Source organism: Ipomoea nil, unplaced genomic scaffold (assembly GCF_001879475.1).
Source record: "Ipomoea nil cultivar Tokyo-kokei standard unplaced genomic scaffold, Asagao_1.1 scaffold2975, whole genome shotgun sequence".
Lineage (NCBI taxonomy): Eukaryota > Viridiplantae > Streptophyta > Magnoliopsida > Solanales > Convolvulaceae > Ipomoea > Ipomoea nil.
Window position 1 is genome coordinate 1,059,110 of NW_017619403.1, and position 20,891 is coordinate 1,080,000.

Genomic DNA, 20,891 nt, shown 5'->3' on the forward strand with positions numbered 1-20,891 from the left:
ACTGGGGGAGTCGACAGATACCGTTTTAATTCCTCGAACGATTGTTGGCATTCGGCAGTCCAAGCGAATCCCTCTTTCTTCTTCATGGCTTCGAAGAAAGGCACAGTCTTATCCGCCGATTTGCTCAGAAAACGGCTGAGAGCGGCCAGTCGTCCGGTCAAGCGTTGTAGGTCCTTGATAGTAGTAGGAGGCTGCATGTCGAGGATGGCTCGTACTTTCTCTGGGTTAGGCTCAATGCCTCGTTTGGTGACCATGTAGCCCAAGAACTTACTGCCCTGGACGGCGAACGCACACTTCTTGGGGTTCAGTCGGAGGTTATACTTTATCATTACTTTAAAGCAGTCGGCTAAATCCTCCGCGTGCTTGTCCTCCTCTCGACTCTTGACGAGCATGTCGTCGACGTACGCGGCCATCGACTTTCCTAGCAGGTGGTGGAATAACCGGGCGACCATTCGGGTGTACGTGGCCCCGGCATTTTTGAGTCCGAATGGCATGACTCGATAGCAATACACTCCATCCGGAGTTAGGAAGGCGGTCTTCTCCTCGTCTGCCGGGTGCATGAATATTTGATGGTACCCTCTGAAGGCATCCATAAAACTGAGCAACGCCGACCCGGCCGTCTCGTCGACTAGCTGGTCGATTCGGGGCAGAGGAAACGGATCCTTTGGGCACGCTTTGTTAAGATCTGTGTAGTCTACACACATTCGCCATGTCGGGGGCTTGGGCACAAGGACCACGTTAGCCAACCATTCCGGGTACTTGACCTCACAGACGTGTCCGGCTGCTAACAGCGTGCTGACTTCTTTCTTCATAAACTCCCTCCGATCGTTTGCCAAATATCGTTTCTTTTGCACGACCGGCCGGTGCTCCGGGTCTACGGCGAGTCGATGCGATATGACCGATCGATCTACGCCGGGCATATCTTCTGGGCCCCAGGCGAAGACCAGCCGGTGCTCTTGGAGTACTCTTGTGATTTCCCCCTTTAGCTTCTCCGAAAGGCCGACTCCGATTCTCACTCGCCTGCTTGGCTGCGCTGGGTCCACTTCAACTTCCTCTAGCTCGACGGCCGGCTCCGGGCGTGGTATCACTATTTTCTTAGGGGGCCTCTCGGTGATCTCATGGACCTGCATCCCACGCTTGCCCATACCTCTACATGCCTGCAGATAGCAGTCGCGGGCGACCTTGCGGTCACAACGCACCGTTCCTATTCCGTTCGGCGTGCGGAATTTCAGGCACAAATGTTCGATTGAGATCAGAGCCCCGAGGTCTTCCAAACCCGGGCGGCCGAGTATGGCGTTGTGTGAGCAGGCTAGATCGACCACGATGAACTTCATGCTCAACTGCTGCACGTTCGGATAGCTGCCGATTTCCACAGGAAGAGTGATGGACCCTTCCGCCTCCACCGAGTCCCCGGTGAAACCGGCGAGAGGGGTGTTCACGGGCCTGAGCTGTTCTCGGGTCAGCCCCATCTTGGTAAAGGTCTCCAGGTACAGTACGTTAACGCTGCTCCCGGTGTCGACCAGGATTCGGCGAACGACCACACCGTTGACGTCCATGGCGATGACCAACGCGTCTCGATGCGGGGTTTCCCCAGCTGGCAGGTCTTTATCGGTGAACACGATGGGCTCCCGACATGTCTTTTTGGAGCTCTCTTCTCGACCATAGACTGTTCCGACATATAGCTGCCGAGCCCAGGCTTTTCGGGTGTTCGCGGAATCGCCGCCTTCTGGCCCACCGACTATCATGTTAATGACCGGCTTCTGGCGCCATTGGGCTTCGTCCTCTTCGGAAGCCGGCTGCTTGCCTCGGCTGTTTTCTGAGTCGGCGACGGGTCCCTCACCTCCTCGACCGGTCGACCTTCGCTTCCATTGGTTAGGGGGCGGTGTCCCTTGCTGGATGATCCCCTCCATAATCTTCTTTAGATAGAAGCATTCTTCTGTGCTGTGAGTATAAGATTTGTGATAGCGACAATATTTAGAAGTCTTACCCGTATCCTCGTCCGCTGCTCGGTCGTCCATCGGCGGAGGCGGAGGCGGGGCGACCGCCTGTACTTCGCGAACTGGTCGCTCTGGAACCGGTCGATAGGTGCGAATGACGGGTCGGTCATACGGTCGCCTGACCTCGGGTCGCCGGGCGGCATCCGAACGCCTTTCTCTCGTTTCCACCCGCGTCCTTTTTCCACTGGCGGACCCACCGACCTCGCGCTGCCGTTTATGCTTCATGGCCTGCTCTGTGTTGGCCCTCCTATTGGCCATCTGGACAGCCTCCGCGTATGTCACCGGGCGGTTGTCCCTTAGATCTCGATACAGCTGTCCGGATCGCAAAGATTCAATGAAGAAGGTGAGCGCTGTTTGGTCCTCCACCTCTTCTATCGACTGGATCTCCTTCTGCCAGCGAGCAAGATAGGCTTTCAAGGACTCGCCTTCATCCTGATGGATGTCGCCTAAGTGCGTCAGATCCTTCTGTGGCTTGATGTTAGCGGCATAGTGGCTCATGAAGCGGTCTACCAGTTCTTCGAAGCTGTGGATCGACCCCGAGGGCTGACTTACAAGCCATCTTTGGGCGGGCCCCTTCAGCGTAGGTAAGAAGGCACGGCACATGACCGGATCCTGCACTCCTAGGACTTGCATCTTAGCTTGGTAACTCAACAGGTGTTCTCGCGGGTCGCCTGATCCGTCAAATGTGGCTTGCTCCGGGAACTTAAAGTCGCCCGGTATCTTGAAGGCCATGACCTCGTCCGAGAAGGGCAAGGCGGTTAGCAACGTACGCCCCGGGGATTTGGCCTTTCCCTCCATCCGTTCTCTTAGATTTCGTACCTCTTGTACTAGGTTGGCCACTTCGACCCTTTCCCGGGTCCGATTCCCCGTGGATTCCGTGCTTTCGCCGACTTCAGACTCAGCCGGTTGGGCAGGGTTGCGAGGAGGTTGCTCCACGCGGCGAGTCTCAGTCCTGGCCCTTTTGGTTCGGCTCTTTTCTCGTGCAGCTTGTCGGTCGCGGACGACTAACGGGGCACGACTGGGCTCCCTCCGGCCTAATCGCTCTCTTGTCGACCGACGTCCGACGCTGGGTCCTAGCCGGGAATGAACGGACTGCACCGGCTGGCTTTCAGCCCGTCGGCTTAATTGCAGATTGTCTGGCCTCTGAGGCGGTTGCAACTCGCGTTGCAATTGGCGAGTGATGGATTGTTCTCCCGCTCCTAAGCTCGCTTCCGCGCAGGCGCGTCCGATTGCGCGCAACTGCTCCGGGGTGAGCTGCACTTGAGGTAATTGTGGGTTTCTCAGCGGCGTCGGCGGCGGTGTCGTCTCGTTTTCATGGCTTCGGGCATTTCTTCTATTCAGCTGGTTTCTCAAGTCGGCCTCCCGTCCGTTGTCTTGACGGCTCGACTGTTCCCCGCTTCCAGCCATGTCTGGAGTTGGCCTGATTCAACTATTGTTTCTCGGACTCGCCTCACCCAAGTGGACACGTGACTCTTCGTTTCGATCCCCACAGACGGTGCCAGTGATGGTTTTTGGGTTTTCGGGCCCAAGGAGGTCCAACACAACCTATAGCTGGTGGATACACCTTTCACAAAAGGGTTTGAGTCTTAGTAGAATATGATGCTTAACAGTACTTGTCTATTCCCTCTCCGGGTCCCTTGAAATCTGCCTCATACAAGGGTGGAGGAGTCCTCTTTATAGTGGCTCCTCCTCTACTGACTTAAAGGCTTATGATGGCCGACTTAAAGATTACATTCAATGTGCCGAGCTGTTGGGCGACGTTAGGGAATCTGCCAACGGCTCTCTTTGGCTAGTAACTGGCTGACCGAGCCCGGCCTTTAATGCCTCAACGGCTCCCTGTCTTAACTGCGTTGAAGGCTCCCTCAACGGCTCTCTGGACCGAGTCCTCTCCTAGATCGGGCCTGGGCCGACTCCTTGTCCCCGTTTGGCATTGGGCCGCCCTTCCGGTTTCTGAACTGGGCCTCCCTCTTTGGATCTGGGCCGAGTCCTGGACTCGGCCCATGCATTCTTTCTGGGCCTCTTTTCTCGGGCCGGGGTTCTCACCCCATCAGTAGTAACTTAATTATTATATGTGTTAGTAATTTAGTATAAATAGGTCCATTGTATATGAATACGGGGAACCATTCAGAGAAATATATTGTTATTCCAGTCTTTTATATTGAAGAATTCTTCATTCTCTTTCATTATATTGTTTTACTTTTGGAGTTACCGTAACTCGAATACGGATTGGAGCTAGAAGCCTACTCGAAAGGTTTCTTCCGTTGCGTACTAAATTTCAGTACGTAACATTGGTGCTTTCATTGAGAGTATCTCCTATCCTTTTGTTATTTTATTTTATTTTTTGTTTTTATCTCAATTTTTATAGCACCCCTTTGAAAATTCAAAAAAAAAAAAAAAAAAAAAAAAAAAGATCTCAAAAAAAAAAAAAAACGAGAGAAAAGAAAAAAATACAAAAAAAAAAGTAGAGAATTATTTTTTATGGAAAATATTACTCACCGGTGCTTATTGGTTTCTGTACACCATGTATGGTATTCAATTGATGATTTTGTATTGTATAAGATCTTTTCTACAAAAGGATCTGTACAATATATTCATATTTTGAAGGATGAAAGTTAGGCCTTCCAAGCTTTGGTATGGTTTTTCTGTCTTTGATGCATTCATGGCCAAACAAGCTCTTCATGGCCAAAATATTTACGATGACTGTTGTATCTTAGACATTAAATATCCTAATTTGGAGCTGTTGATGGCTGTGTGTGGAGAATTACAGACGGACCAAGATGATACTTTGGAATGCCACACTCCTAATTATTCTAATCCAATTTCTCAAGAAGAACCAAGTAGCCTAGAGTCCAAAGAATCATCAATAGCAACAGATCTCCCAACCACTCATGATGAAAGCAACATTCACAATTTCAACAACTTAGAGTCTCTTGAGGATTATCTTGAGACAAGACTTGTGAGTCCTACTACCTTAGACTTGGAACTCAACATTGGAGAGCAAGAGATACTTTTAGACGGTGCAAGTCAAAAGGGGAGAAGACCATTTATTTGTCACAATCAAGCTCGTGAACCATTTCAATATGTTTTGCCAACTAGCCCCCATCCAAAGTTGCATGGACTGCTTCAACAAATATGTGTTTATTCTATTCCTCTCTACACCTTGAGGACAAGGTGTTTTTTGAAGGGGTGGAGAGTGATACGCAACAAAGGAAAGAAATAATTGATGGTTTAATTAGGGGATGGTCTACAAGGAATGAATATATGTAATTAGAGGATAATTGACTAAATATTAGTATAAGGAAATTATGTATATTAGAATATATTATTACATTGTATAGTTAGAATAATTGTAGTAACTTAATTATTATATGTGTTAGTAATTTAGTATAAATAGGTCCATTGTATATGAATACGGGGAACCATTCAGAGAAATATATTGTTATTCCAGTCTTTTATATTGAAGAATTCTTCATTCTCTTTCATTATATTGTTTTACTTTTGGAGTTACCGTAACTCGAATACGGATTGGAGCTAGAAGTCTGCTCGAAAGGTTTCTTCCGTTGCGTACTAAATTTCACTACGTAACAGCAATCCAACTATCAACTTAGGCTTTTAGTTGAGAGGGAGCACATGCTTCAATTCTACTTAACGATCTCTTCTAAATTAAAAACTCTTTTGCTTGAATTATTTTTGTAATAATAAAGTTTACTAAAACAGCTCAGATGAGATGACATGTAGTGACCTCTTCCATGTGGAAGGTCATGAGATTGAGCCTTAGTGGAGGCGTTGGAATCTTAATTATAGAGTTTTTTACACTCTTGATCCCACGACTATAGTGGCACTTTTAGAATTGATCCACGACTTTCAAACATTTCGCTTAATACGCTTGCAAGACCTAACGCTCCTCTGATTCACCACTAGTTTATACTTCAACAGAACTTCCATATTCTACAAGTATACATAAACTGAATCAAAGTCTAAATCAATTGCTAACTTCTTATACTGTAATCTGCATAGTAATAAACTATCTGAGCATTAGTGAGTTAATTTTCATTCCAATTATTAGCTGCAAATAATCTACTAAACAGTGCTATATAAACATTAGTCAATGACAAGTCAATCTCAAAAAGCTTGGATCTTGGAATGCTAACAAGGCTTGCAAACAGTCACACATTACCCACCTGAATGGCAAGTTCTCTAGTGGGACAAATATAGAGAGCATGAGGGGCAGCAAGCTTCGGATAACCCGGCTTAACTATAGTCGTGGGACCAAATGTGCAAAAAAACTCCTTAATTATATTATGTGAAGTTATTATGTCATATGATGAAAGATTTGATAAAATTATTCTTGCATACATATATGTAAATCCTTACAGACCGTTACTTTTTATTGTTTTAATAGAAGTGAGAAAGAGAAAGCTGAGAAAAATAGTAGCATAGTAGGGATGAAAACTGAATGATATCCATAATAGAAATGAAGTTAACCAGGAGTTCCGATTATTGAGATTAAGAGAGGGAAAGAGTAGATGAAGAAGGAAGGAGAAAAGGAGGAAAAATATCTTCTGGTACAGAATAAGCTGAAACAGAATGTTTATATACAAGGGAAGATATTCACAGAAGCCTAACTGCTAGCCTAACTAATTTTGCTGAGCTGTCTTGCTAGGTTGGCTTGCATATCTTCTGATACCACCCCCCCCCCCCCCCCCGCGCAAGCTGGAGAGTACATATCATGTAGACCAAGCTTGGATATGAAACCATTGAAGGTGACCGGAGCATGCGGCTTGGTAAACACATCGGCTAGCTGATTGACTGTGAGAACATGCAGTAGCTTCAGGACACCTTTCTGCAATTTTTCCTTTACAAGATGACAGTCCAATTCTATGTGTTTTGTTCGCTCATGGAAGACGGGGTTTTCTGCAATTGCCATAGCTGATTTACTGTCAGTAAACAAGATAGCCGGGGAATCAGCAACAACTTCCAAAGCTTCAAGCAAATAATGCAACCATTGTATTTCACATGCTGCTGCTGCAAAGAGCCCTATATTCAGCTTCTGATGAGGAGCGGGAAACAGTCACCTACTTCTTAGACTTCCAAGAAACCAAGGCCGAACCTAAGAAAATACAGAAACCAGATACAGACCGCCTAGTATCTGGGCATGCAGCCCAATCTGAATCAGTGAATCCCTTCATTTGAAGTTGATTGTGTGCAGGAAAGAACAAACCCTGAGCTGGGGCACCTTTGATGTACCGTAGGACCCTATGTGCAGCTTGTAGATGTACATCTGTAGGACAATCTAGAAATTGTGATAATTGTTGTGTAGCAAAGCTTATATCCGGCCTTGTAATGGTGAGGTATAGTAACTTTCCTACCAGTCGTCTGTATTGAGTGATATCTGCTAAAACAGTGCCACTTGCTTTGCTCAATTTTGTAGAAGGAACCATAGGAGACTGAAGTGGTTTACTGTGTAAAAAACCTGCATTGTCTAATAAATCTAGAGCATATTTTCTTTGGTTGACAGAGATCCCTTCCTTATTTCTTGCAACCTCAAGGCCTAAAAAAAACTTGAGTGGACCTAAATATTTGATCCGAAAAATAGCATGGAGGTGTTCCTTAATTTGCTGAATCTGTAACTTGTCCGGACTAGCCAACACCACATCATCCACATACACCAAAAGAGCAACGAATGTATCACCTGTCCCCCTTACGAACAATGAGGAATCTGCAATTGTCTGTTTGAACCCAAGCTTAAGTAGTTCTGTAGTAAGCTTTGCATTCCATTGTCTGCTAGCCTGTTTAAGACCATAAAGGGACTTAGTTAACCTGCAAACCATTCCAGGCTTAGGTGCAAGAAATCCCGGTGGTAAGGCCATATATACTTATTCATTGAGATCCCCATGGAGAAAAGCATTATTGACATCCAATTGATGTAAACTCCATCCCCTAGCAGCAGCAATAGCCAGGAGAGTCCTAATTGTTGTGACTTTAGCCACCGGGCTGAATGTATCTAGATAATCTAGGCCAGCTGTTTGAGTGTATCCCTTAGCCACAAGTCTCGCCTTATACCTCTCAATACTCCCATCTGCCTTGTGTTTAACCTTGTATACCCACTTACAACCAATAGTCTATTTTGTAGAGGGTAATTCAGTGAGCTCCCAAGTCTTATTTGGCTGTAAAGCTTCAATTTCTACTACCATGGCTTGCTTCCAACAATCATGTTGTATGGCCTCATTATAAGTCTTAAGCTCTTTAGTGAAACTAATATTCATGATAAAAGCTTGGTAATTAGATGATAACCTGTCATGAGACAAAACTGTGGACAAGCTATGAGGAGAAGTTCTATTAGTTTGGCATTCATAATCTGCCAAGTATGCTGGAGCATTTCTCTGTCTATTTGATCTTCTCAAACCATGTAAAGAGGGGTGATCAGAAACCTCAAGCGATGTGTCAAAAATTTCAAATTCTGGCTGGTTTTGGTTAGGTTGTATAGTTGTGGACTCACTGCCTACACCAGCAGCGTGCTCAGTAGGTAAGATCAATTGGTATTGTCCCTTTGCAGGGTCTTCACTGATCTGAGAAGGAAAAATATCCTCATAGAACACAACATCCCTTGAAACAATGACCTCTTTTGTTTGAGTATCATAGAGTTTATAGCCTTTTGTTCCATTTGTGTAACCAAGGAACACACATCTTCTTGCTCTTGGTGAAAACTTTGTCCTATGCCCACCATGGATTGCAGCATAGGCAAGACATCCAAACACCTTGAGATGTTGATATTGAGGAAGTTTATTGAATAGAAGTTGGTAGGGGATCTTGTTGTCTAAAGATGCTGAAGGCAGTCTATTAATAATATACACAGCATGAAGGATGCAATCTCCCCAAAAACAATCAGGTAATTTTGCTTGAAACTTCAAAGCTCTTGCCACAGATAGAATGTGACCATGTTTCCTCTCAACTATGCTATTTTGCTGAGGAGTATAGACACAAGAAGTCTGATGCAGTATACCCCTTTGTAAGTAATATTCAGGTATAGAGAATTCTCTCCCATTGTCTGTTCTAATGCATTTTACTGTCTTCCCAAACTGAGTGTGTACTAGAGCACAAAAACCTTGCACAAGTTGTCTCACTTCATCCTTACCTCTCGTGAGATAAACCCATGTAGCCCTGCTAAAATCATCCACAACGGTAAGGAAATATTGGTGGCCATACAGAGTCTTGACATGGTATGGCCCCCAAATGTCCATATGCACAAGATTAAAGCAATCAGTGGTAAAAGATTTGCTAGGAAAAAATGGTAATCTTTTCTGCTTAGCCATATGAGAACAATCACAAACATTGTTTTTTGCAGCAGTAACATTTACATCTAGAGTTTGCAGAAATTTTATTTTGGCATGAGAGGCATGCCCTAACCTGGCATGCCAAACATTACAAGTAACCATACTAGCAACATGAATACAAGGCAAAACAGAATATGCAGGCATAACGAGGTGATACAAGCCTTCTCTTAATTCAGCCATACCAATCATCTTTCCAAGGTGTGGATCCTGTATGATACACTTGTTAGAATGCATCAACACATGACATTTTGAAGTTCTAATCAGCTCACCTATAGAGATCAAGTTATAGTAGAACACTGGAACACACAGGACACCTTCCAATACAAGTTCATTAGACAAATGTACAGAACCAGTATGTGTAATCACAGCCTTATTCCCATCTGGTAAGGCCACATATTTCCCATTGACTTTTCTAGAGTTAGTAAGCAAACTCCTGTCACACACTATGTGATGCGTAGCACCGCTATCAAGAATCCACATGCACTCACTTATGATAGTATTAGAGAGAGTAGGATTATTACCTTCCAATTGTGCATTTGGCACAAAATTGGCTGCTATAGTGTTGGCTTGAGGTGTTGCTCCAGTGAACACTGTATCCAGAGGTGTGTTCTTCTCTTTCTGAACATACTCGAGATATTTCTTGTAGTCATCTTGATTTACAGAAACATACTTCTCTGTCACCTGAACTTGGTGATGTTGTGTATTGGTTTGAACCTGATTAGCTGAGCCAATATTTCTGCCTCTAGGCTTCCATCCCGGAGGGTAACCGTGTTTTTTGTAGCATTTTTCAATGGTATGTCCTGTGAATCCACAATAACTGCACACAGGTTTTGGCTTATTATTAGGATAGTGTCTTCTGGACAAGTCATTGTTGTCTCCCTTGGCAAGTAACACACTGTTTCCTGGTAAAGTGTCTCCTGAGTGAGGGAATTGACTGATAGAGTTGTAAACTCCAATAGAAAATTGTCTTTCCTGCTGTGAAATCATAGCGAAAGCTTCCCCAACATCTGGTAGAGGTCTCATCAACATTATTTGATTTCTTGCTCCTGTATATTTCTCATCAAGACCAGTGAGAAAAGCACACAACCTGTCATTCTCAAAATTTGACATAGCCTTTGTTAAGAAACTGTCACTGCATTTGCATTTCTGAGCTCAAATGCAAGTAGGTACAGGCCTTAGAACAAGAAATTCATCCCATAACAATTTCGGTTGAGTGAAATATTCGTTCACATTGCTGCTACCTTGCCTAGTTTGATATATTTCTTCCTGGATCTCAGCAATTCTAAACACATCCTGTTTGCTGAATCTCTTCTTCAAATCTGTCCACACACCTTCAGCTGTATCAATCCAGAGAACGCTTCTCGCAATAGTCGGTGATAGGACACGAACAATCCATGAAACTACCATATTATTGCATCGTTCCCAGTAGAAGAACTTAGGATCGTCTCTGCTTGGCATCTTGATCGATCCTTCTACGAAACGGAATTTGTTCTTCAAAGACAAATCCACCTTCATAGCTCTCGCCCATTCATGATAATTGTTACCATCTAACATGGAAGATACAAGCTCCAGTGCCGGACTCTCATTGGCGTGAAGGTGATAGGGGCTTGTGTTGTCATTAGGATTGAAATTAACTGCACTTCCAGCGTTCATTGTGTTCGTCGGAGTTGCGGAAGATGGAATCGGATCTTCGGCGATGTTCGGTTGTGGTAATGAAGTGAAAGCCATATGTGGCCAGATTGTATTGACGGAAGACAATGGCCACGCCATTGATGAGCTTCAAAGCTCTAATACCATATTGAGATTAAGAGAGGGAAAGAGTAGATGAAGAAGGAAGGAGAAAAGGAGGAAAAATATCTTCTGGTACAGAATAAGCTGAAACAGAATGTTTATATACAAGGGAAGATATTCAGAGAAGCCTAACTGCTAGCCTAACTAATTTTGCTGAGCTGTCTTGCTAGGTTGGCTTGCATATCTTCTAATACCGATCCCTCTTAGCCATCTTATCACGAACAAATTGATAATCAATCTTCACATGCTTTGTACGCACATAAAAAATGAGATTAGCTCACAGTCACAGATATATAGCTCCTAAGTTATCATACCACAGTTTAGGTGGAACCATAACAGGCATTCCAAGCACTCGCTGGAAAGAAATCAACCAAGTGACCTCACCAGACACATTAGCCAAGGCATTGTACTTAGCCTTTATAGAAGAACGAGCCATTGTTTGTTGCTTCTAGCATGATGAGGTATGAGTATTTTTTTTTTTTTTGGCTATAAATGAGTATTTCGTACTAAACGAAAAGTGGATGATTTGGTTGATCGAGTTGTCCTTCATATTTGGGGACGTTGCTATCATTCATAATAGACCTGTACAGAATATAAATACAAGACACCTAGCTAGTAAGTTTCCTATTACAATACATCAATAGTAGGAATTGAAGTTAATTGGCATCGAAAAGTAAGAGGTTAAATGAATTAAATATGGATGTTGTTTTTCTTGAGTCTTTGGACTTTGTATAAATTTTGATTATATTGTAACAAGGTGAGGTGTCAACAAGTGGTTTTAATCTAGTTTTGTACATAACAAATTAGTCATTTAATGATTTACTTATTATGTATGTCCAGTGTGGCATTGTAATGTTGGGTTTCTTAGAAATATCAAATATATTATCTAGTAACAAGTTGGGCCACGCCTGTGGTAAGGTTTGTGAAACAATTTGTAGTATGAGCAGAGGCAAATTATATCGTGCACCACGGTGCATAATCGATTATGCATGGACCGCGCGTCAAAACGACGTCGTTTTATTTAATGAAAAGAAACGCCTTCTGTTTCGCGCCGTTCCGCAAAAAGTAACTCTGTTATTCAGTTTCATTTTGTATACACTGTAATTTCATTTCGATATAACTACAGTTTCATTTTGATATAACTACAGTTTCATTCGATATTATAACACCCAAATATGTGAAAATGTTATTTAGGGTCTGTTTGGAAACCCGGAAAATGACTTCTGGAAAATGAGTCATTTTCCAGAAATCATTTTCCTTTCCTGTGTTTGGCTGCACAACGGAAAACTGTCTTTTGGTGTTTGGTTCATTTTCCAAAAAATGATGGAAAACTGTCTTTTAGTGTTTGGTTCATTTTGCAGAAAATGAGCAAAATGGAATACTTAAACATTTTAATTATTATATACTGAATAATATATTCTTATTTTTGTTTGTATAATATAACAATTTTTATTGCAAATTATATGCAACATAAATTTTGATTGTATTTAACATGCATGTTAACCAACAAAAAAGACATACATAATTTAATCCGTAGAAGAAATAAATTTCTCAATCCATTTCCTCTTCAAACTTGCATTCTTCGCATTGAAAATTCGCGCCTGAACCTCATTTGTCATCAAGTATTCAAATACCTTACATAGGTCATCCTCATGAAAGCCATCACCTATGCTCAACACATCCGCAAACAACTGATTTTCATCAATACCGGTATTCAAAGATTTAATTGCCGTGGCAATGCTACCGAGCTGTTCAGCAATTTCATCCACCTTCAAGTCAAGTGTCTTTCGCTTCCAACCGGATCTTTGAGACGACGCAGTTGATGTAGATGTTTTTCCCTTACTAATTTCTTCATCAATGTTATCAGGCAGGGTTTCATCAATGTTATCAGGCAATATCTCATCATGAGGACCATCTAAATTAACATCTGCAAAAGACTTTGCAAACCTTCCTATGGCACAATCTCTGCCAACGACAATGGACATCTCATCTAGTTGTGCTAATAAGTTCTTAGTAGCAAAAATGTCACACAATTTATAGAAGGAAATAGGTCGCATTCTAATAACGCTAATGCATTTGTTATCACCCTCACACAAGATACTATTTATGTAACTCTCTCGCTCATCATCTCTATTGAGGATGTCATGTTCTATTTGGTTTCTATTCCTAAGTTGTTGCAATAGAAGGACTCCCATAGCTAGTATAGCCCTTGCTGCACCCATAACAGTTGCACGCACATGATTTCTATCCATCTATACAATCAAAATAATATGACAACAAATAACAACAATTAAAATTAACACATAACCACAAATTAAGCAAATCATGTTATTATATAATCAGTAAAAAAAAAAATATCAGCAACAAGTTCACTGGTTTGGCATAAAAATACAAAAATAAAAAAAATTGAAACTGATTTCGCATCGGAACTGGTTTCCGCATCGGAACTGGTTTCCGCATCGGAAACCAGATCTGGTTTCCGATGCGGAAAGCCATTCACTGGTTTCCGATCGGAAACCAGTGACGCACTGGTTTCAGATCGGAAAACCAGACTCACTGGTTTCCCCAGTCATAATATTTGGAAAAACAAATAAAAAAAAAAGAAAAATAAATACCTTGTAGTTTTTCTAGTGTTGGTGAAGCTTTTGTGGATTGTTAGAGGAGATGTGTTGGTAGTTCTCTGTTGAATGTTGAAGGAGGAGGTGAAGTGGGAGAAGAAGCAGTGAAAGGAGAAGAAGGCTTGAGCGTGTCTACGAATGTTGATTGAAAGATGGAAAATGACTTCCGCCAAAGAAAGGGGAAGTCATTTTCTGGATTTTAGCCCTCATTTTCCATTAACTAGCTAGCATTTTCCTTTGACTATTTCATTTTCAGCCTTCCCAAACACCAAAAACATGGAAAATGATTTCCAGGTGTCATTTTCCGGGTTTCCAAACAGACCCTTAATTTTATTTTATATACACCATAGTTTCATTAAAACACAACTACATGATCATTTCGCTATAACTACAGCTTCATTACACAATATACACTCAAAAATGTGAAATGTTATTCAATTTCATTTTATATACACTGCAGTTTCATTTCAACACACCTACAGTTTCATTTCAATTCAATTGCAGTTTCAGTTGATAATATAAAAATAATACGTGAGGCAGTGTCAGTTTAGATACACTGTAGTTTCATTTCAACACAACCACAGTTTCACTTCAATTGAATTGCAGTTTCAGTTGATAATATATAAAATAATACGTGAGGCAGTATCGGTTTAGATACACTGTAGTGTCAGTTGATAATTAATGCACCAAATATGCACGCTCCGTTAACTTTAACAGCGCGCTATTTTTTACTTAAAGAAATGGCGCCGTTTTAACCGCGGTGCCCGTGCACCGTGGTCCACAATATAACAACTGATGAGCAGATTGCTGGGTAGTTTTATATATTATTTTCATTTTTTTCTCGAGGGCAAAAATGGTTATGAGTGTATGGATGTGATAGTTTTTTAAAGGATAAGATCAAGATTCTGCGTATAGATCGATCATTTACAAATTTAGTTAAAAATATAGGAATTTAAAGGGCATGTTAACACTATTGTAAAAATCGCACCTAGGCGCTAGGCGGCGCCCAGCCACGTCGAGGCGCCCGCCTGGGCGGCTGAATCCCGATTTTTTTTTTTGAAGGCTATTCGTCAAAATAACGGTGTAAGTGTAAACCGTTGCACATTAAACCTCTTAATATTGACTTGGATTAGTTGCCAAAGTAGTTACTGGATTAGTTGCTGGATTAGTCATAACGTCTGGAGTAGTTGACTATATCAGCGCAAGAAAGTAATCCATGAGTTGTAAAACCTCTTAAAATCTTTTATTCAGTCAAGACCTATCTTGGAGGAGATCTAAATCGATTGGAGCAGCCAAAATCAAGGAAGAAAAGAATGCATGATTTGTGGATCGAAGAAACCTCTCATTACCTATATAAAATGCTACTTTGGTTAGCATTGTTTTGACACACTTTTACGAGCCTTAGTACTGAGATTCTTCATCTACTTATACTGATTGTATTATGTATTACTGAGTGTGGAGAAGGGTTCTTATCAAGAGCATGAAGTAACGAAGATCGCCTGCACATCGGATCCATTGGAGTAGGTGCTGGAGTAGTTATAGGTTATGCTTTAGTGTGTAATTAACGTGCCTCTTGTACTCCTTTTTATCATAGTGGATTTGGATTGATGTGAGTGGCCCCGCAGACATAGGAGTGAGGCTCCGAACTGCGTGAACATTTCTTTGGTGCACGTTTTCCTTTATTGCTCTCTATTTTATGTTCATGATTATACCTGGAGTAGTACTGGAACTAGTCCAGCTTTATAATTGAAATAAAATTAATTAGAACCCTAGGTTAATTCTTGCATTCAAGATCCACGTGATTTTTAAATTGGTATCAGAGCCCGGGGACTTAAATTACTAGTCTAACAAAATCTGGCTATCACGTGTTTTTTCGAACTCAAGAACTCAGTATCCGCTCATATTTCTGTTTACCTGGTTTATTTGTTACTCACTCTGCATTGAGTCTTACAACATGGAATGACATAGAGCACCTCCTGAACTAACAGGTGACAACTATGCGTACTGGAAGACCCACACCAAAATGCATCTACGAGCTCAAGGGGAGAGGGTCTGGAGGGTTGTTCTTACTGGTTGGTCTCATCCTACCAAAGATGGAGACAATATAGGAGATCCTCCAATCCTCAAATCAGAGGCAGAATGGACAGAGACTGAGATGACTACCGCCGGCGACAACCACAAAGCGTTAGATACTATCTTTTCTTTAATGCATGAGAGTCAATTTACTATTGTTGCAGGGTGTGATTCTGCTAAAGAAGCATGGGATGCCTTCGAAACCACCTATGAAGGGACTGCATCAGTTAAACAATCCAAGCTACAAATGGTTCAATCCGATTTTGAAGACCTAAAGATGAAAGATGATGAAACTATAGTTGATTTCCACGTTCGGGTACAAGAACTGGCCAATCGGGCAAGCATCTTAGGCGAGCCAATCACTCAACAGAGACTTGTCTAAAAGATTCTCCGTTCACTCCCTCCAAGATTTCGCATGAAAGTTACAGCTATTCAGGAGCATGATGGATGGGAAAATAAAACAGTACAACAATTAATGGGAAGCTTACAAACCTATGAGATGGAAATTTTAGGCGGCACTGAAACAAAAGGGAAAATCGTAGCATTCACTGTCGAAGACGCTGGAGCTGGATCCGATCCAGATGAGGTAAGTGATGATCTAGTAGTTTTTTATCTAAAGGTTTTTCTAAATTGTTGCAACAGGTCAAACAACGACAAAACGGAAAATTTGGCAAGTTTCAAAGTCAAAAAAGGATCGGGGTCGAGTGTTGCTCGAAACAATCAAAAATCAAATACTTCTAATCAACGATCAGGTACATCAAGAAACTCTCAATTCAAAGAAAAATCCAGGGGCAAAGGTATCAGGTGCTATGAATGTGAAGGTTTTGGCCATGTGCAAGCCGAATGTCTAACTTACCTAAGACGGGAGAAGTCGATGAAAGTTGCTCTTACCTGGAGCGATGATGATGAACCAGAACCTGATCCAGGATCTGATCCAGACAAGATCTCCAGGAACTTTGTTGCCTTCACGGCCTTCACAAATACAATACCTGAATCAGCAGCTGATGAAGACTCTGAAATTGAAGAATATGTGTCATCCGAAGACCAAGATTTACATATTCCTTCGTTCGAAGTAGAATATAAAAAACTGTATGCAAAATGGGAAATTCTTGTAAAAGTGAATAGATCTCTGTCTAGTCAGGTTAGGAATCTAGAGAATGCCAAGAAAGTGTATCTATCTAAAATATCTGACCGGGACAGTATCATTGAAGACAGCCACAAGCAAGAAGAAAAACTCAAACATGATTTGGAAGAGCTCAAAAATGAGCTGGAGCTGCTAAAACGAAGGGTAAAAATAATGGACAACACATCCACTTTAGACTAAATCCTGGACTCTGGTCGAAAGACACCCACAAAGTATGGGTTGGGATATTCTGGAGGAAAAGACAAAGTTGTAACGGTTTTCGTCAAAGCCTCAGGCCTTGACTTAGTAACTGGATCAGATCAAGATAGTCCAGAATCTAGTACAGATCAACACCAAGTCAAATTTTCCCCAAGTAAAAAGACAACCAAGCTTAGATATTATAATCCTATCTCGTCACTACTGCAGGGTGCATGGACATACAAAACCGGAGTGCTTCTACTACTACAAGGATCAACGACTTAAGAAATACACCCAAAAGTTCATCACCCCTTTTGTTAAGCAAATTTGGGTGAAGAAAAGTGACTTTGTCTGTCCTGTCTCCTTCCACTCTATAAGTACTAACAGAAAAGAGAGATGGTACTTTGACAGTGGGTGTTCACATCACATGACGGGAAATGCTGGGTTCTTAAGGAAGTACAGGAGAAGTGATGTTCGGTGACGGAGTTAAGGGAAAGATTACTGATGACCTTCTGGTGGAGGGTCTTCATGCAAACCTTATAAGTATAAGCTAATTATGTGACCAAGAATGGAAAGTCTGCTTCACCAGAGACAGCTGCAATGTCACAGACTATCTAAAAAATTGCGTCAAGGAAGGTAAACGCTCTTCTGATAATTGTTATATTCTTACTAACGATTCCTTTTGTTACAGGTCCAGCATAAAAGAGTCCAAACTATGGCATCAAAAATTAGGTCACTTAAATTATCGCTCCCTCGATAAATTAATCAAGATTGAGGGGGTACAAGGTTTACCAAACATCAAGGTAGAAACAGTTGGAGTATGCAGTGCTTGTCAATCTGGATAACAAACTAGAGCATCTCATACTTCTCAAAATATGATCAACACCACACACTGTCTGGAACTCCTTCATATGGACCTTATCAGACCTACCAGAACCGAGAGCATTGGAGGTAAAAGGTACATTCTAGTTTGTATTTTGAGCTCACTTTTGTATTTAGAAAAGTCGTCGGACCAAAGGTATCCTCCAGTTACTTTAATTTTGTTGTGGTTCAGAAAAATAATCAACTATATGTACCCTCCAATTACTTTATTATAATTAAGAAAAAATCATTAGATCACAAATACCCTCGAGTTACCTTTGTTGTCGTTCAGAAAAGGCATCAGACCATAGGTATTTTCTAGTTACCTTTGTTGTGGTTGAAAAAAGTCATCAAACTATAGGTACCATATCTTTGTTGTGGTTCAGAAACGTCATTAGACTATAGGTACTCTCTACTTACCTTTGTTGTGGTTCAAGAAAGGCATCTGTAATACCTCATCTTTGCGGTGTTTTCTAATTAAATAAAAGAAAAAAAATTATTAAAATTTTCTTATATTTTGGTTTGGAAAATGGGGGTGTTACAAGTTGGTATCAGAGCGGTACGAACCTTTGGAAGCCTAGGTTATGCCAATGACTCATAGAGCCTAGGTTTATGAGATCTTAGGAATAAAATTGACTAGAAATTTAAAATTTTGAAAACCGTGGTGAGGATGTGTGACCTTGCATACTGTCGTATAATTATTTTTGCATTATTTTGATATTCGTGATTTGATAAAATATTGTGGAAGTTGGTGATTTTATTTGGCTACCTATTTGCTTACTTTTCCTTAATGGTGATTGTTAAATAATTTTGATAATTGATTTGTATATGGTTTGGGTATGGACTTGCATGTAAGTTACGAGGACGTAACTTTATTTCTTAGGGGAGGTGAGTGTAATACCTCATCTTTGCGGTGTTTTCTAATTAAATAAAAGAAAAAAATTTTGTTTAAATTTTCTCATATTTTGGTTTTGGAAAATGGGGGTGTTACAACATCAATCCTACCCTCTAGTTACATTTGTTGTGGTTCAGAAAAGGCATCAATTTGTACCCTCTAATTACCTTCGTTGTTGTTCAAAAACGGCGTCAGACTATAGGTGCTCTCTAATATAATTACCTTTGTTGTGATTTAGAAATCATCCCACAGGTACCCTCCAGTTACCTTTGTTGCAATTCAGAAAAGTTCTTAGACCATTGGTAACGTCGAGTTACCTATGTTGTCATTCAGAAAAGGCATCAGGTCATAAATACCTTTGAATTACCTTTGTTGTTGTTCAAAAAAAGGCATCAGACTATATGTACCCACGAGTTACCTTTGTTATGGTTCAAAAAAGACAACAGATCATATGTACCCTCACATTACCTTACTATAGGTACTCTCCTGTTATCTTTGTTGTGGCCCAAAAAAATACACAAAAAAAAAAAAACAAAAAACAAAAAAACAAAAAACAAAAAAACAAAACAAAACCAAAAAAAAAAAAAAAAAAAAAAAGCGTCAGACAAGAGGTACCCTTGAGTAATATTATTGTTGTTTGGTGCATGGTTTGGGCAGTGGGTGTGCTGTGTGCACGGTTTGCGTTTGCCATATTATGGATCGTGTTGAGTTTGTCTCATATATGGATTAGGAATAAGTGTTTGTCTCATACTAGGAGGAGTGAAATGGGTAGACCTATTGTATAGGGATTGGATGCCTATAAATATATTGGTTGTATCCCTAAAGGGTAGTGTCACCACTATCACCATCACTATGAATAAGAGTATTGTTTCACTCCCGTGGATGTAGGCACTTTGCCGAACCACGTAAATCTTGTCTTCTTTACCCTTTTTGCCATTATTATTTTTTCTTGTTCTTGTTAATCTCAACAAATTGGTATCAGAGCTCTGTTGAAATGGTCAGTTCAAGTACAAAATTCGAGTTATCAAAGTTTGATGGTATAGGGAATTTTGGGTTATGGCGGGCTAGGGTAAAAGATTTGTTGGTACATCAGGGCCTTCTAAAAACCTTGAAGGCGGAAAAGCCAGCAAATCTGGAAGAGGCTGATTGGAAGGAGTTGAAGAAGCAGGAAGCTACGGACGTGGTACATGCTGATGAATCTTATTATAGTGAAGGTGATGTTCTAGCGGTAACTAGTAACAAGTTCGAACATTGTTTGGACTTGTTGGGCGTTTCTAGATGCTAGATGAGAAGGTGGTGACGGGCGCTGTGGTGTTGGGCAGCGCGAATACCAGGAGGGGTCGTGGACCTGGTATCAATATGGGTCAATATTGGCTCGGTATGGGCTGGGCTTGTCATGAGTCATAGCTAGTATGGGCTGGTATGGGCTGGGCTTTTGGCATGAGTCACGGCTGGTATGGGTCGAGCTTGTCACGAGTCACGGCTGGTATCGGTATGGGCTTATATGGGCTCGGTATGTGCCGGTATGGCACTGGTTAGGGCCGATATGGGTTTGGTATGGGAGGACTTCTCGGGACGATGAAGAAGTTCGTGAACATGCACTGGGAAACGTTTGGTGCTGCGTTGTGCGTGTTGCTGGCCAGTGGTAATTGCTGGTTAGTGGAGCATTGGGCAAGGCACACGAGTTTAGTGTGACTTTGCAGGGGCGCTGTTGTGTTGGGGCAGCGTGGATACCAGGAGGGGATATGGACTTGGTATGGGCCGGATGCAAGAAGTCAGCTGAACGGGGCAGTTAGCATGAGTCGCGGCGGTATAACAGGTCGACGGCTGAGGGGCGAATGGCTTGGAACAAAGCGGTTCGTGTACATGCACTGGGTAACGTTTGATGCTGCGTATGCATGTGGCTGGCTAGTTGGGATGAGCATGGTTGTTCCTACCCATGTGTATATGTGAGACAAGTTTTTTTCTCCTAAGGGGCATAATTGTGAAGGTGGAGATGGT

At 41.8% G+C, this 20,891-nt stretch overlaps 1 long non-coding RNA gene and 1 pseudogene across 1 annotated transcript; both read right to left on the bottom strand.

The window, feature by feature from the left end:
- Positions 1 to 20,891, bottom strand: part of LOC109162988 — a 41,620-nt pseudogene that overhangs the window by 10,306 nt on the left and 10,423 nt on the right.
- On the bottom strand, positions 6,012 to 6,238 carry LOC109162989. The gene is made up of 2 exons (XR_002051183.1): positions 6,149 to 6,238; positions 6,012 to 6,118 (listed from the first exon to the last, which is right to left on the bottom strand). It is a non-coding gene; the product is annotated as an uncharacterized LOC109162989 (long non-coding RNA).